This window comes from Trachurus trachurus (genome assembly GCF_905171665.1).
Source record: "Trachurus trachurus genome assembly, chromosome: 4".
In the NCBI taxonomy this organism is placed as follows: domain Eukaryota; kingdom Metazoa; phylum Chordata; class Actinopteri; order Carangiformes; family Carangidae; genus Trachurus; species Trachurus trachurus.
The window spans coordinates 25718335-25737174 of NC_139898.1; the positions used below are offsets into that span (position 1 = coordinate 25718335).

An 18840-nucleotide genomic window follows, 5' to 3' on the forward strand; every position below is an offset into this window, starting at 1 on the left:
CCAGGCGAACTTTAAGACGCCTATCTAATTCAGGGCCCCTCTGCCTACCTTCCGACGCCATGTTTGTAGTCCCTTCGTCAAGTTAGCTTCGATACATTGATGCATTCTTTCAAATTAAAAGTGGACTTGTAGTTTGAAAGTGATAACTGGAAAAAAGATAGGCTACATACCTCCCTTGATTGATATTCCCGTAATGCTCCATTGATTTAATGACCTGGCTCATGATTCTGTAGTTTCATGTAGCCTATGTTTATTTTGAGTAGATTAACTCAACTAGGCTACTGTACATTTTTTTAAACAAATCATTTAATTTTTCTCCACTTGAAGCCTACTCCACCACATTTCAGGGGAAATGTTGTAGCCTACAAACGAAGTAATAAATATCATTAGTTCCTTGTTACTTTCCATCATTGCCAGAAGTATGACATAATATTATGCAAAGATTTTACTTATGGAAACATTTACAAACTATCTAGCTTTACTTTATTTTTAAACCCTCCGTGCAATTACCAGATGTAGACAATGCAATAACATATTCATATTTCAGTAATATAATATTCTATGGGCCATTTAGTACCCACATTTTGCATCTACTGGTCTTGCTAATGGACATTTAAAATTCTGACGTAGTATTATTTGTTACTTAAGTGATAGATCTGAATAGTCATTGTTTCCTATACCAATAATGTAGTCTATTTAGTCTGTAAGTGAATTCCTCTCTCGGGTCGTTCTTGACAGGGCTTTTATTTTTTTGAACGGAAGTATCGCGATATTACGTCTAACCTGAACATTTTCATTTCCCGACCACCAACAAAATCTATATATTTTTTTTAACGATATTTTACAGTAACGAGAGCCGTTTTGCGCCATTTAATCATCAATATTTATACGAAAAACATTCCCAATATACGAATACTTTAAAAACAAAACATTTCGTCATCGTTTAAAACGGTTGTAAGAGGCATTGTCCATATGTAACCGACAGGGGGCGACATTACCCATTGAAATGGAGGTTGGACTGTCCGGCAGCAGCATCATTCCTACCTTCACCGGAGCATCCCTTCATCTGACAGTCAGCAGAGGTTTCTTCCAGGATTTAACGGTAAGATACTATTCACAATTTCCCGGCTTTCTACCTAAGTAGATAAACCCAAATCTGTTTTGATGGCTCGCGGCGATAGGAGCCTATTTAATCTGTTTTTTTCGGCTTATGTGTATCAGTTGCACTGTGTGGGTTTTTAATGAGGCTACAGAGTGTTGATGCTGGCTGGCGTGCGTTTTTATTTTACGATACGTTGAGGATTTGCTGCACCTGAATGCAGCACACAGAGAAGAAATGTCAGGTGTGTCGTTTCCTCCTTGTAGCCTATATAGGGCCAGTAGTGGAAGCATTTGTCAATACGATGGTATGCAGGACGGTCCGCTGCTGCTGTTGGGGCTGCTGCTGCTGCGGAGCGCCTGCTTGGTCAGCAGCAAAGATGTAGCCCACTATCGATGGGCATGAGCTCCAGAGGTTCAGCCTCCACAATCCACTCAGGCTGTGTCTGGTTTGGTGATGGAGTGATGTTGCAGTGAGGAGGATGCTGATGATACAGTTAGTCGATGGTAGTAGTTTGGATGTGCAGGACCTGCAACTGCCAGGCACCATTACAGTCTTCAGTGTAAAGCCTCTGGATATGTTATCTCTTCTATCTCCTGCACTGTGGAGGCTCCAGCTGTACATTTCTTCACTAAATGAGTGTACCAGAACATCATGACCCTTTCCACTGCATGTAGGATTAATTTTGAATCATTTGTTAATGAGGAAGATTTCATTACAGATGTCATACTAGCACCAGCAGGTGATTTATCCAGATTTTATGAAGGGGAGGGGGGGCTGTTATGCATCTCTCTCTCTCTCACACATCCCGTTTCAAATCAAACCGGGAGATGCAATATACAGAGGGGGGATTACTTCCCTCATCACCTCCTGATAACATCATTTTCTCAAGGGAAGTCAAGCAATCTGAACGTGGCAGAGCCGGCCACCGATGTCTGAGGATATAGTACACCACCGAAATCAAAACACGGCCTTGTTTTTGATTGGCTATTACATTACTCACTGGATGCTCCAGGGGTTGTCAGACACTGAACAAGGTCACATCAGAGCAATGAAACTATACTTTCCCTGGAAATGTATTGCTACACCTGCAGGAGACTGTGTCCACTGTTTAGAAGAAACAAACGTGCCACTAAAAAAGGAAGAAAACAAAACAAAACATCCAAATTGTGGGATTAGGACAAACTGCCCCGACTGTGAATGCAAACATGTTTGAGATGTTGCCACCTACTGGCACGTCCTGCAGGAATTTAACCCCCCTAACCTAAAGTAGTAATGAGGATCATTCTCCATGCACTGAGCGCTGGAATTGGCCTGTATCAAGGCGGGCTTTGTCCCAGGAGGCACGAAGCTCTCACGGCCCGGAGCAGCAGAGGTGGGTGGTGTGGCGGCTCAAAGTCCTGGCCCATGACATGAAAACAGCCCCCCCCCCCTCACACACACACACACAACTGCTCAACCAGGAGTGGAAAATGAAAGCATGTTGAGCGACAGGCAATGATGCACTCCAAGAATGAGAAGCATGTCCTGAAGTCTACTACAGTTTACCTCTCGACAACAAACCTCCTCATGTGTGCGGTGTTTTTTTCCCCTCCTTCTCCTCCCAGAGTGAAGCTGTGATGGATATTTAAAGGCCTGAAAAGATGAAATATTTCACAGTCGTGCTTTAATCATTTGATGCTATCCCCAGATTTTTCTCGGCACCTGTTGGGAGCACTGGCTCTCCAGCTCTACAACTCCACAATAAATCGGCTGCTAGCACTAAATTCAACTCATTAGAGGCTGTTTTTATGCCACAAAGACCGTCTTTGCTTTGCTCTGCTTTACTCTCCTATCAGCTGGTTTATTTATTTTCACTAAAACCTTGGCGGCCTTTTCTCACAGGCACTGTTCAGTGGAGGGTAGTTGTATGTGTGAGTTAATGAGATCCTTTATTAGTGTATGCATGTGAGCATAACCCCCGCATGCATATGTGCATATATCAGATCAGATCATATCTCAGGGAGCACACATGATCTCCCTCTCTCCCTCTCTCTCTCTCTCTCTCCCTCTGCATACTTTAAAGCATCAGAGCGACTTCCATTTGATGCATGCTGAGGAGGTGGGTGTATCCAGCCCGGCCGCTCTGATGTTAGGAAACAGTAACTCTTCCATCCTACTCAGTCTGCTCTGTGCTCTCCCCGCTCTCCTGTTTCAGCCGGTCTGTCTGCCCTCTAGCGTAGTACTCTCCTTTCACTCACCACTATTCATCACCATCTAGGATACATTCACGCAAACCCACGCAGGTAGACAGAGCACCGTCCTAGTGGCCTGTGAAGAGTTTGGCAGATAGGTAGGAGGAGGAGGAGATGTATGTGTGATACGTTGCAGAGAAATAGAAAGTGGGGATCTATAGCAGTGCTGTTGAGGCTGAAGTTGCTTCCACTCTACGTTTTTTGTCCCAAAGGATACCACACACAGCTGCAGAGGTAAGAGAAGGATCGATATGGTCTGCACTTTTTCACTTTAGTCTAAGCTTTCTCAGCTGTTTATTTAGTTCTTTCTTGTCTACCTCCTTTGCAACACTCTCTCTCTTTTCTATAGAGATTGAACATATTATTTCATCCTATTTTCTTTCTCTTTTTTTAATTCTTTCACATCCTCCTTACAGCTATATGCTGCCTTTCTTTAATTGCCATCCCTCTTATCTTGCTACATTCCATTTTAATTGCATTTTCTTTGTATTTTCTACCAGTAAAATACTGAATCTACTTTTTCAAATCAACACAGATGAATTTATATACATTCCAGCCATACTGTGAAGACTCTGGCTTTTATCATCTTTCTCACTGTGTGCTGATGTTTATTTTTTGTTGCACCGAGCTTCAGGATCTTCAGCATCTTTGTGTTGATCATGCCGCAGCCAGACATGCATGTACATATTTGTGCATGTGTGTACAGACAATCTCTGTCTTTATCTTTATTCCCCTCGCTCTATTTGTCTTTTAAGTCTCTCTACACCGGCTGATCCCTTCTCGAAAGCATTTCATTAGCCAGACCAGGTTTCAGTCAAATTCCCTGCTGGGCTGACTAATGTTTTTCAGCTGGAGCCTGACGTGCACATATGCATATGGTTACAATTAGCAAATACTGTAGAAAGTGCTGCGCTAACCAGGCAAGGGGATGGAGTGGAGAGGAAGGAGAAGCGACTAGGGATATTTGTTGTTTTGAGTGATCAGATATGCAACTTTGGCAACGATGGCTTCTCAACATTCACCGCGCATCTCTATGTTTCTCTCTCTCTCTCTCTATGTTCTCAGATGCAAAAGCTCCCCGTCTCTCTCTGTCTCTGCTCTCTTATGCTCTGCGTGTTTTCTCAGTTAGTGTTGGTCACTGCTCTGCCTGCCACAGAGCATCGGCCATGGTTGGCTGGCTAACCGCACCTACACAACATTAAAAAGGCAAAGCGTTCCTGTTACATGGAGCATGTTTACAGGGTGCCACATTGTTTTTGTGTGTGTGTGTGTGTGTGTGTGTGTGTGTGTGTGTGTGTGTGTGTGTGTGTGTGTGTGTGTGTGTGTGTGTGTGTGTGTGTGTGTGTGTGTGTGTGTGTGTGTGTGTGTGTGTGTGTGTGTGTGTGTGTGTGAGTGTGTGTGTGTTGTAGGATGCATTCACTGACATTAAGAAACTCTCCATCCATGCTCAGGTTAAAGGGCACATTGTTATTCAAACAAACACACACACACACACACACTGTCCTCGCAGATATGGCTGACCTGCATTAGCGTACCGTCCCATGCTGTTGTGTTTGTGTTTGTGTGCGTATGTGTGTGTGTGTCAGTGTAATTTCCTCCGAGGTGCAGAGAGGTGAGTCACACCAGCTCACATGCTGGTGGCTGTTGGAGCCATTCACTGTAACAATGTCACGATGTGTGATTTGCAAATTGACACTGTCTGATGAAATCATCTGCCTGTGAAATGACAAGTTTTCAGGGAATGTAAACAAGCAAATCTCTGCCTTTTCTTTTTTTATCCCTGATACACATGAATTTTTAACTTTATCCAGTATGATTTCAGAACGTTTTGTAATCCCAAATCTCACCGAGATTGCTCGACACTCAGAGGAGCTTGTAATTCTTTAAAAGTCAAGTTGAAATATTAATACAGGGGAAAAAAGAGTTACACAGAATGCATTGCATCTGCAGCAATATGATTAATTCTCGTCACCAACAGACCACTTCAAAGGAGGAAACAAAGAAATCTGTGATGAGGAGACAGTTGTGTTTATGTGCCTGTGGTCTGCAGCTGTGATCTCGCTAAATCAAAGCAGCAAACACAACAAAACACTCAAAGGACAAATAGTTAAGAGGAACAAAGAAGATGTCATTGCACAAAACACATTTGTATTTGTTTAAATGTACTTTGGACTTTTATCTCTGGATGATACATTTGTTTATAGCAAGACAGACAGCTGATAGTTTAGTGAGTTGGTCCAACACTTCAATTTGTAATTTGTGTTCAGTGCTAATTAGCAAATATTAGCATGATGACTCTAAACTAAATACTGTACATAGCACAGAGAAGGAGGAGAAACGGACAACAAACATTTTTTTCTGGGCTAAACTAAGTGGCATGAATAGTAAAGTAGTCCAGTTTGGTCCTGCAGTGGAGACGAGACCATTAGGGACGCAGCCTTAGGTAAGAACTGTGTAGGAAAGGTTTAGCAGCTTAATCTGATGGAAAGTGTATTCAAGCACAGAAACAGACACACACACACACACACACACACACACACACACACACACACACACACACACACACACACACACACACACACACACACACACACACACACACACACACACACAGGGCCCACCCAGAATACAGTATGTAGCCACTCCTGGGTTGGTTGATCTTATACAGAGAAAATAACACAGAACACTTTCTTCACACTGAACTACTTAACATGCTATGTTTTTCTTCCATCATCACCACATAGACACACACACATACACACATGCACATAGTGAACAAACACACACTGCTCTGGTCACATCACATCTTGAGTGTGGGTGATGGTCATGATGATAATTATCCAAATGTATTATTATAGCTGTCAGCAAAGAAACAACTCAGCACAAACCATATGGTGCATGACACAATTATTTCACGCAAACATGGCAGTGATGTGTGCGAGTGTGTTTTGTTCTGTTTGGACGATGTGCTGCAGGTTGTTTTCTCACTCAGTGAAAGTTGAGATGTGTGTGTGTGTGTGTGTGTGTGTGTGTGTGTGAAGTTGACTGGTGCCAGTCGATGCCAGTCTGCGCTCCGTCTGGACTGGCCGAGCGCCCAGTGCTCCCATGTGGTTCATATTCTCCAGACTTTCACGTCCACTGACTCCTCTTAAGGCTTTTTGTGAACCTGTAAATACCTTGGTGAGCCCACACAGCGGGAGTGTGTTGTGGACTAATGTGTGTAGTTGCTTCCTTAAAAGCATATAAGGTGTTCCAATCAAATAATCCGTCACAGAGACAAAACAAAGATAAGCGGAAAGACACCAACGTGAGGTGTGTGTGTGTGTATGTGCTTGAAATATAAGCCGAGCCGGGTGGTGCTAGGGTGGATTTTTTTTTATTGTTATCTCCAGCGTATTACTGGTTAAGAAAAAAAAAAAAAAAAAGAGATGTTCTTTCATCGAACAAGTGGCAGATTCTGGGTTAAGGAGCTTTAGGGCTTCTTAGCTGTTCTGTGGGAGGAAGAGGGACTCCCTAAACTCTCTGTCTGTGTCAGTCAAAGACGCCAAAAACCCCTCGCTGAGAACACACACAGATACATGAGAGCCAGGAGTCGGCACACACACACTCACTGTCTCTCTCACACACACACAGTACGCACACACCAGCTGAGCGAACGCCTAGGGATAGCACTACTAATCTCATTCTCTGTTGACACACTATTCCTCAGCTGTGCCATGCTTTCACAGCTCTCTCTCTCTCACCATGTTGGTATCCGAAGGCTGGAGGTGTATTCCTTCATATCAGTGTCAGCAGAAGGGCGAGTTCACACCAGGCCAAAGGTGTGTGGATAAGTTGTCCAGGAGCACATCTGCTCTGCAAAGCACAGCTTCTCACACACCTCAGGACTGTAAAAAAAAACAGGGAAGCAGAAGTTCAGATGAAGTTGATCTATGAGATATGAGAGGAGAGAAATTCTCTGAATAACCTAATTCATGGGACGGGACAAAATTGTTACAACGTTTCCTTATTTCATGTGAGTGGACAGACCTGTAAAGACAAATTAAAGACATAGAGAACAATCCTGTGTTGAAATATAACAACACAAATGTTTGCAGCCTGAGGAAAAAAAACATGAATCGTTATTTACTTTCCGGTGAAATGAGAATTTTATGATATCAGCACTTGTTGTGGCCGTTTGTGTGGAGAGGAGCCAGCCAGCATTGAAGTCATTGCCAAGGTAGGCAGATTTCTTCCTTTGCCCTGAAAGCACATTTTGTGTTTAAAGGAATGTCAGCTGGCTTAGATCTGCACGCTGCACACTCTGACTACAGACCGTGAACCCATTTAACCTATCAGTTTGGTTCCGTTGGCAGGTCAGCGTTGTTCAAATGACACGACACTTCAAGACTCCACCTTTATCTGTTTGTTTACTTCTGTCCAGGTTGAGGTTGAGTCTTTGCTAAGTCTAGACTGGTTAACTGTTAGAAAAGAGTTTCCTCTTCTTAATCAGAATAGGCTGTACTTGTTCATATCTCTTCAAAAACCAAAGTGAAGCAGTATAGGTGATATTGTATTCACCCATTTTTCAGTTTAATTGCACATAATGTCACGTTTGATGGGCTGACATTAATGAGGAGGAAAAACAAAGGCCCACTACTGAAGGAGGTTTCACTCTATCAGCCAACCTCATTAATTTTCTTTCTATGTGCTGCCAATCATATCAAACATTGGGCGTCAAAAGAAACTATGGGATGACATCAGCCTTTTTAGAAGTCCCTGCTTTTAGTTTTTCAGTTGCCAGGTCTGGGTCACAACAACAATGTCCAGGTGCCACTCAGCGCTACTGGCGGCATTGGGTATCTTTCTGTGACGTGCGGCTATGGAAATGAGTCTATTCTTTGAAAACCGGTGGGTTTTTGCTGTGCATAGATTAGCATTGTTAGCATTGTTACTGAGCTCAATAACAGTGTGTGTGTGTGTGTGTTTCCATGGCTGCGTGAGTGGGTGAGTTTGGCTGGAAAAGGGTCACTGAGGTGGGCTGCAGTTCATCACTGAGGGAAGCTATGGAGATCAGAAGAACAATACAGGCTGTGAGGCTTTCCGTTGTTCTTTGGCCTCTGGATGGGTGGGCACCAGCCTGGTGCTCGCATTTCAAAACACAAACCAGCAGATTTGTTTATTTTATAACTGCTTAATTGTGTATTCTCTCCTACGATGATTTTAATTACTCAATTTTTTACATTTCATTAGAATTACATGGTAAAAGTTTGCAGTTTTGTCTTTGCAGTCGAAGGGTTTCAAATCTTAAAGAAAGTCAGATTTTTCTCATATGCACCATGGGTTTGAGGCAGGGATGTAGTTTCCAGTAAGAAGCAGTAATCACTCATACAGCCAGGTTTCCAGGTAAAATTTAAAGCAAGTCGCCGCGCTGCAGCTCAGCCAGAAATAAAGCAACTCGACCGGACATTTGTCAAGCAGCAACACTCAGGAACAATGGCTGGGTCCATCCTTACATTGTTTCCCTGCTCTGTATCCCCACCACTGCTCCTTAATGGGTTCCTGGCATTGACAGGCAGGAAAAAACAGAGTCTGTCGTGAGAGGAGTCGAGAGTGCCGAGGGTAACGTGGGACTTCCTTAATGGAACCTTCCTCGTTAAATACTGCGTTGTAATTGGATGGCTACGGGAGGCAGGAACTTCCTGTTGGAGTGTTGTTTTGAGTGACCACTCCCTGCGAGAAGTCAAAGGCTTACCGAGTGTATGCATGCACGTGTCTTTGTGCGTGTGTTTGTTGGTGGGTGTGTGTATGTGTACAGTACATTTTTGAATATTTAAGATGCTTGTATGGAAATGGAGCGATGGACACAATCTGGTTCCACTCACACAACACACTTTACTCGCTGACGCATACTCCGATTCGCTCTTATTGCATTGCACAGTTTGCAATACTAAGCTGTGCTCTGCTTCAGTGCTCCATCATTGATGCTTCTGCTTCTTTTTTTTATTCAGACCACTTTACACAGTCAAGTGTGCAAAGGGTGAGTGTGTGCCATTATCCCTGATACAATTATTCATACAGTATCACCCCCGACCCTATAACTGCAGACTTTTGACAGTATCTCCAAGTGTTGCAGAGCAAGTAGCGCTTTGCTTTGCTTTGCTTTTATATGTAACTTGGCAACACGTCTCACAAACTACTAAATATCAACATACGCTGGACTTCACAGCATTTCATCAGCCCCACTTCCAGCCCATCATCCTCCTCCTGCGAGCTCTGATTATATATCTCCCTGTGTGGAAGTTTACTACTGTCACTCCCCCGTCTCCACTCTGCTGCACTTAATATGTGGTTTTCTACCTTTTATGCACATTTATAGATGCCGTTCTGCTCTCTTTGTGAAGAAATTGTGATAGGTCCTTTTCACTCTGAAGTTATCAGTTTGTGATAATAAAGATTACCAGTATTTTTTATTTGTACCATCCCTGAAGTGTACTGTATGAAGGTGGTAGGCACCTGTGTGACCCATTTCTGTATTCTGCATCTTAAATGTTGCATGCAAACCGCAAAGGATGGATGAGAGGAGGCAGTGACATCCTTTAGGAGGTTGTTAGAGCAAATCAAACATGTCTAAAGAAATACTTCTCATGTGTATCTAAAAAAAAGTGGGCAAAAATAAAAAATATACTCACACACACACTGAACCCAGACACACTGATTCATCTGTGCAAGTGCCCCAAACCAGGCAGAGCCAATATCACCCAGCTGCAGAGCCGCAGTGCCAGCAGAGCTGTGAGGCCTATTGGCAAGAGGAAAAAAAAAAAAAGCAGCGGTGGCGGATGTGGACATGTCGATGTGTGTGTCGATTTGTTATTGTGTGTGTCTGAAATTTCATATTTTGCTTTTTACCCTGTGAACTTGTGAGTCAGGCAGGAAGTTCACAGATATAATTCCTTATTCATCCTGAAAGAATCTATCGAGGCGCTGCTGACGCCATTCATGTAAAGGTCATCTGCGACCGTGTGAGCTGCTGGTGCCGTTTCTGTTGCTGCATTTACTCCTCTTGTGTGTTGTTTTCGCTGCAGGAGAAGGCGACAGTAACGAATGGCAGAAGTCAATATGTATTGAAATTGTATTTGAGTATTGTTTTGCCCTGGCTCTGTTCTTGTGTGTGTGTGTGTGTTGGTGTGTGACTCTGTGCACCTGTGAGGACTGAGTGATGATTTGTATGTCTGTCTTTTACTCAGAACCCCCCAACCTCATTCTCCTGACGACCTCAACACATGCTGCCGCTGTCTGACGACTCCTCTTTTCTAATAAAAGTTTCATGTCTCCCATCTACAAGCCAAAGAGAAAATTGGCAAACTCTCTCTCCTTCTTTCTCTGTCTCTCCCTCTCTCTGTCTCTTTCATACATACACACACACGTATACGTTTTTTCAAAGGCAGTTATTACTTTCCCAGAGGTTAAAGCACATATACCACGTTTGAGTCGAGAGATGTAAAGAAAGGCAGAGCTAAAAACAAACATGAAGAGCAGGAAAAATAGGGATGAGATGACCGAAAGTGAGTAGATTTTAGAGATTTTGTTTTTTCAGCGTGAGAGAGGGCATTTTTGTGTGTGCGTGGGCGTGTGCACGTGCATGCACAAAGGTTGTTTGATGTTCTTACTTCTTTCCCATCTTTCGAATGAACTGTGGTTGAGATAGCTTGTGCTAATGGCTCGCGTGAAGCTCAGGAATGTAGATCAACAGATGAATGCTTCCCTGCTGCATATAACTGTCTGTGTGTGAGAGTTTGAAATAACACTGCACATTTATGCAGCATTGACACACACACACACACACACACACAGTTGCTTGTAAGTGACCAGGTTATGAGCTTTCAGAGTGTGTGTTTGTCTCCGTCAGAGCGGTTCTCGGGGGAGTTGCGGGGTGTTTGGCCTCTGAGGAGCTGCTGCCTGACTGGGATTTAATGAGTCCTGAGCTCTGTCTGTTCCTCCACCTGCGAGTGTGCGCATTTCAGTTTCTCACAACTTCTCACTGGAGCTGCTAAAACACTCACTTCACATCAGGGACCAACTGGACACTTCTTCTATTTCAGTCCTGCATCTTAAAAAAATGTAATCCTGCAACAAAAACAGGTAGGCTAGTGCCAAAATGTGCAAAATGTATTTCCATACAGCAGGTGCAGTGACGAAAAAGTGTGTTAAATTCATTTTGTAGCTGAAATGTCTCTCTGTGGATACCTCCAAAAAAATAATAATGAGGATGTTTGCTTTCATGTATAGAGGCTCAGTGCATCACAGCAGGGTTTTTTTTTTTTTTTTTTGCTGGCAACAGGTAACAGGATCTAAGTGTTAGTAAAAAGGCAGTCTGTGGAGGCTAACGCTTTATTCAGTGACAGGCAGGCACCATCAGCCAAACAAACAGCAGACTTGGCAGGCAAACCATACACAGCTGGCAGGCCACAGGTAAGAGGCAACACAAGTGTACTTGAAATCGACACAGACCATGCTGCTATAAGAACATAGAGAATTAGACAATCTGGCAATAAAAACAAAAAAAAAGAACTGTATCTAACGGCATCCTAATTCAAATTCTCCTCTGAAGTGCAGCACTTCAAGAAATAAACATTCAAAAGGGTTGCAAAAGGTCTTCCCCGTCATTGCAAATGTGGCCCTCGATGCATCCTTTGAAGGCAAGGCGGACCCTGACTCAGGACTCTATTACAGAGACTCTGAAGAGAGAGTCGGAGGAGGGAGAGAGAGGGAAGGAGCAGGTGTCACTGTGACACAATCAGACTAGATTGCAGCACTTGAACCGGCACACCCACCATGAATGACTCCAATCAGCAGGATTGTATCATCAGCGAGGCCTCTTCTGACTGCCAGTCAGGGCCAAGTGTTTGAAGTCATTCCCAATTTTAAGAAGCAGTTCTTTTATAGAGTAAAAAATACATTCAACGTTTTGTCAGCACAACAAGTTCATAGAAAGGAATGAATTAAAACTTGGGAACTGTGGTGTGTTAAGGGCTGCCTATAAAACATGTGGTGGTCGATAGTTTTGCAGTTGTTTCTGAAATTTCCTAAATTATCCTCAAAGTATTATTTAAAAGAAAGTGTATGTATACAATTCTGTGTATGTGTGCAGTGTCTGGATACACTATTCACACATTTGCTTGTGAGGGATTAAAAAAAAGAAGAATTTCAAGACTCTCTTGACCAAAGATACAGAAACTGTGACAAAGCCCTTTCATATACTTGCACCACTGGCCATCCTGTCTGCTATCGTCTTCAGGCCCCCGCAGCTCCAGAAGTTGCTGACACGGTGCCATTATCTCTCCGTTCTCCCTGGTAACTAAAATCCACAGACAGCTCTCCATGTCGGCCAATCAGATAACAGATAGCCCCTGATTTCGAGTCAGCGTAGCATGCCTTTCATCCTGCTGCTAGAAAGCATTTTGCTCGAGAGATAGGATCCTGCAGAGTGTTGACTTTATGCAGCATCTGAGAAATGGACACAATGAGAAAGACAGAAAAGGGGGCAAAATGAGGCAAAGGGATGATCTTGTGCTTGGTCTTAAAGACGGAGAGATGAATGAATGAATGGAGGGAGCGAGGAAAGGAGTAGGGTATAGGGAAGGGGGTATATGAAGGCAGGGAGGCTGGACACAAATAGAAAGCAAGGGTTGAATCGGACCGAAGGAGGGAGACAGAAACCCTCTTTCAGCTCACCTCTCCCATGTCAGCTATAAGGAGGCCTGGTAGAGAGACATTAAAGGACTGAACAAGTAAGAAAAAGAGAGAGGGGGGTCGTTGGTGCAGCATTCCTGGGCCCATGTTTTCCCTGCTATCTGTCTTTCAGCCTGCATGTCTCTCAGATATTTCATCAGTCATCACTGGGTCCATGAAACACTGAAGCATCTCTTTTTGCATCCAGCAAATCAAGATGCAGGGAGACAGAGGAAGAGAAGGAGGGAAAGACTGAGAAGGGGGAAAGGAGGGGAGGAAAAAAAAGCAAGAGGGGAAGGAGATGTGAGAAGGCAGCAGTGACGGGTGAGAGGGGGAGCGAGCAGAATTTGCATCTGATATATTTGGCATCTTAAATGAGGGTTTCGGCTGCACCAGAACACAGACTGTGGAATATATTTCACTGCACCAGTCATATTTCTTCCGCAACATTAGTGTCCTAATGAAAGTCTCGTCTGAGCCCAGACCAAGCCTCAGAGTAAATTACTTTCCTCTCCACTGCAATCTCTGGTTGGACCGCAGATTCGCCGTGGACAGAGAGGGGTTTCCTGCTCAAATTAGCCTGCTTGGTCAGCTGTCACTGCGAATTATTTCATCCATCAAGTGCAATAAATGCTTCAGACTTCGGTGACGAAGATGCCGACACGCTGACAACTTGCAGTTTCATGACACAAACAGGTGCATACAACAGAAGCTCATAGGAGAGGAGCAGTCATAGTAGGCTACCACAGGCACACATAAATAATCAATATACAGCATCAGCAGCATCAGAGGACTGTGAAATAAGTTATGCATATTTCAAAACATGTAATTGTATTGAATCTCATTTCCTAGTCAACATTTCAGGATAATGTCATTTCAGAGTTATTACTCATAAGCTTTGCGACTTGGGGCTGGATTTAGATGTATGTTTATGTATGTGCACCTTTACATTTGTTTTTGTTTTGTTGTATCCCTTTCTATTCCTTTTTATTTCCTGCATCAACATTTTAATTTACCCAGGGGATGGCAAAGGCTGTTGGTTCACTGTGGTCCAGCCTGAAATATCTCAACATCGGCTGAATAGACTGCAGTATCGACTTCTTATCCAGTGCTACCATCAGGTTGAAATTCTTTTTTTCCTAAAAAAGTTTGACTAAATCCTTGCTAGACTAATAACTTCCCCATGTACTTCACACGCCACCACCCTTAGCAGATAGTGGCACTATCTGCAAAGCGGCACTATCTGCCCAGGGGCAATTAGCAGGTGGTTTATCAAGTTACTTGTTGATAAATGTGAGGAAAAATTAACATTGTTGTCATTAGCAGAGGCACTGATATTGTGCAGCCTGTAAATATTTGGACAGAGATATATTCTTAGCGTGTTTACGCTGCATTCTGCACATTTCGATTAAAGGAGACATATTATGCCCCCATTCCACAAATTAAAATAGTTCCCAGGTGTCTTAAAGACATATCTGTGACATGCTTAGGTCAAAATACCCAGTGCCTGTCCCTTTAAATGCAAATGAACCACCGCTTGCCCCGCCCCTTCTACCGGTCCCAGGTAGGGGTGGGATTATGCAAATTTGAATCCTATAGTTACATCACTGGAAGACAATTGAGGGAACAGCTTGTAAAACCATGTGGATTTCAACCTAGGGCGCCTGTACATCACAGGTTTTTTTTTGTCAATTCTCACATTTTGGGGGCCGGAAGGCAAGACAAACACCCAAATATATGTTAAAGAGCCTTCAAAAAGTGATATTTCCATAATATGTCCCCTTTAAAATAATACATCTGAGCCAGTTTTCATTTTAATTTGAGTGTGTTTACATTTGTGAAATTAGACTATCCAAAAACTGGATGGGACTATATGAATAATCTGACAAAGCTGAAATATGACACTACAGACTGCATTGTATTTATGCACCTGTCAACAGGAAACCAAGAAAAAAAATCATTAATAAAACGGCTGCTTGTACCATCAGGCCTCAGTACACCACAGTGTGTTCCTGCTGTGTGGTCATGGCATCTCCCAGTAGGTAGCAAAAGCCAGCACATGGCCTGCCAGCCTGCATCGTCGCACAAACACAAACCAATAGTGACCCACTGACGTTTTGTTTTTCTGTGTCATGATGCCACTGCTGTGCATTGTCTGCAGTTGACTAAGCCGCTTCAAATCTCTCTATGCAATGCGGCAATTTGGCCACAACCCAGAACCCCAGATTTGTCCTAAGCCATTTCAGTTAGAGCAGTTATGCCAACTGTGGTTTAATGTGGTGAGAAATAACTAGCCTGAGTAACAAAACCCAATTTGTCACCGGAAATCAAGCAGATGGGTTGTGTTTAGTGTGTCTGTTCGGTCCGGTGCTGTCACGTCTTTATCTGAGCTTCTTGTTGTATTCCTCTCCTTATCTGGCTTGTCATCGTACGAGGCCATCTGTTTGTGCACTGTGAAAATATGCAGACTGACAACCCGTGTGTATGTGTCTTTTATCCTCCAGTAGATTTATGGTTAGTTTGTGTCCTCTGAATAAGGGAGTCAGTGTATGTACAGTGGGTGTGTGTTTGTGCTCAGCTATCATCCTCCCATCAAGCTTCAACACACACACACAGACACACACATATACATACGTAAAGACAGAAACCAGCCTGCATGGATAGATGGAGAAAGGTCTGCAGAGAAAAACAAGATTCGCCATCTCTTCCTGGCTCTCAGGTTATTTTTATCCTGAATGCTTGTAAGCTGTGTGTCTTCCTTTTTACGCACCTCTGTCCCTCAGTGACTTCTCTCTTCCTTTCACATCTCTCTCTTTTTTTTCTCTCCCTTATCCACCCCCTCCCTCTTTCCAACCATCCATTCATCAGAGCTGTGTGAGAGCGAAGCTGGGAGAGAGGAGATGAAAGATGTCAGAGTGGGGCTTTCATCATAGACACACATGTGCACACTGTTCTCCTAATGTAGTTTCCGTGTGTACCGAACTGAATATATGCGTTTCTGTTTTTTTTGTTTGTTTGTTTTTCTCCTTTCAGGGAGGGATTGAGGCTTTTTTTTTTTCTCTAAAGCAAGACTTTGTAACTTCTGCTGCACAGTGGCAACGGAGGTGGTGAGTCCAAATAGTTAAGAGTAGTGGTAAGTAGTGTACCTAACAGCTCAAGCACAGAAAACAAAGCCTATTAATGGCTCTGGCAACAAACGCACAATCATCATCATCATCTCAGTACAAACCAGCAATCACGCTGTCCACCCCTGAACCCACAGCTGTGTGTGCAGAATTGTAGATGCTATAGGAGCTAGTCACTCACTGCGTCTGCTACAACGTCTGCACAGAGAAAGAATACACAGCTATAGCTTCTCGTTATAGCGAACATAATAAGACCCTATAGTTGATTGTGTGCCGTAAAAGTGTTACGCAATCCCCCGTGCTGATTGTACCTGCTCCAGGCAAGAGCAGGTGTTTGGGGAACAGACTGCAAGTGAAAGCAAGAGGCACTAGTCTCCCTATTTCAAGTCAGTGTGCAGTTGAAGCCGTTTTATTTCAGAGGTGAAACTGTTGCATAATGTTGCTTTAAGGAATTGACACGTTCCACTTACTAATTCAGAAAATTAGGATTAATGTACTTTGGAGCTGCTCGAATTAGAAGAATTTATTAACGGAACAGATCTGTCATTATGTGTTATGTGTGTGTGTCTATATGCAGTTTACAGTTTAAGTGCACATCTGTGTAATTTGAATGATTAGTTGCTTAGTTTCATCATTTGCCGTATCTAACCACCTGTCAGAAAATTGTGGAAAATGTCTCATCACATCTTCCCATAACCCAAAAACTTCATAGATGCTCAAAATGAAAAGCTATTCGGTCTATAAATGATATGTTTGCATGTTGACTACTACTTATCACTTGATTAGTAGTTGTAAATTAATGTTAATCAACTAATTGATAAGTCATCTGCTGGTTTGAGGAATGAAACACATTTTAGTGAAATGCCATGAAGTATCAAATTAAAGTACTGTACATGGCTAACCACTGCAACAGCCACTGCTAATGATGGTAAATAGTGAATCATAAATGCTATTTTCTCCCGTGTTTGCAACAGTTTCCATTACAATGCATTTCCACAATTGATTTGCCTCATCAATGGAAGAAAAAAAAAGCATCTTGAAACCGAATGAGTCGTGGTGATTGGGACGCAGCGGCGCTCAGGAGGGGAACCGACGTCTCCGCACCGAAGCCCGGTTGACTCCTGACATACAGCTTTGTGAGGTGTTTAACATGGTGGTGAATGGGGAGAGGATAAGCTGACAGGCAGAAAGAGCCCTCCTTTGATGGGATTAGCACAGTGGCAGACAGGGACTAGTGGTTTAGATTGATTAAAGTGTAATCCTTGTGGATAATCATGCCTCCTGATGTGACATGTGTGGCCAGCACTCTTATGCAGCGACCCCCCCCTCACTATTCTCGGTCCTTCTACATGTAAACACAAACAAACACCGCCTCCATTCACATTCATGCTCTCTGTCTTAGTTTTTCTTACGATGCCTTGTTTTTTTTTCAACTCCGGTTCTTAGAAAAGGTCAAGAGAGACGGACGAGACGGCAGGGAAGGGAAGAGGGGAAAATGAGCGCGAGCTGTCATGTCATCTGTCACTCATCTAAGATGTATTAGGAGGGGATGTGTTGAGCTTACACATCATGTAATGGAAAAATATCCCTCAGTCCATTTTAGTGTTGTGTTGCTGCATGTAAAGCTTCGGCTGAGTCTGACTGACAGAACAACACTGTCTGAAATCTTCGCTTTGGTCAATTATTTATTACTCAGCAAGAACTGAGCAGTATACTGTAAGATATGTATTTAAATTATGGACACTTGTTTTATTCCACACCATCACTGACAGACACAGCACTGCATCACTGAAAGTTACATATTTATCAAATGGAATATTGTATTTGTACATTGAGAGATTGTTAGTGAAGGTCGGAGTACATACTGTGAATGTTTGAGGGCACAGTGAAGTAAATACACAACAGTGCACTTAGTAGCAAAGAGTCTTTTAATGTTTACAGCCTCATCTTACCGTGAACTCTGACTCTGACCATGTGCAACAGGTTCAAGTCTGAGTTCATCACCACTGTTGCTTTTTTTTTTTTTTTTTTTTCCATCTGTGGTTTATTTTACACAGCTGGACCTAATGGAAAGGATGGAAAAATGTCATTTGTTTCCATGTTTTTGGTTATTTGGCTCAAACTGGATATTTATAGAAGATGTCCCTGAGTGTTGTCTCCATGGTGCCAACATGGAGTTTCTCAAATGTGAGAATTTGCTGCTTTTCTCTTTTTATATGATTGTAAAGTGATTATATTGGGGTAGCGTTGGACTGATGGTCACATAAAACAAGCGCCTTGAAATATATTGTTTTAGTCTCTTGGAAATGTTCTATTCTTTCTTGACAGGTGGACTAAAAAAATTGATTTTAAAAACATGAATCATCATGATAAAATATTAAGAAGTCACCACCCTTGATAAATATATACAATGTCATCATCTGATGAACATCTTATTGTATAGTTTGCCTCAAATCAGCAGTGCCATCATGCTAATATGGTCATATATATATATATAGCATCCACATGCACAGACAGTGTCCAGGTTTTTTCCAAGCTTCATTCCCAGATGTGTGATTCATGGGAACGTTGTGCACGAGGGGCACCGACTGTGTGGAATTGAAGGCAACTATCAGTACTTACAGGGGTATTATCATGATGGGAAAAAAAAACAGTCTGAGCTCTGCAGAGT

At 42.9% G+C, this 18840-nt stretch overlaps 1 protein-coding gene across 2 annotated transcripts in view; it reads left to right on the top strand.

Moving 5' to 3' along the window:
* Positions 1–995: 995 nt before the first annotated feature.
* Positions 996–18840, top strand: part of kank4 (KN motif and ankyrin repeat domains 4) — a 71153-nt gene continuing 53308 nt past the window's right edge. Inside the window, exon 1 of one of the 2 annotated variants that reach the window (XM_083969497.1) lies at positions 996–1102. The gene's annotated coding sequence lies outside the window, so the exon portion shown is untranslated. Of the gene's footprint in view, positions 1103–3281; positions 3568–18840 lie in introns of those variants that run through there. The other variant, XM_083969496.1, reaches the window with a different exon arrangement.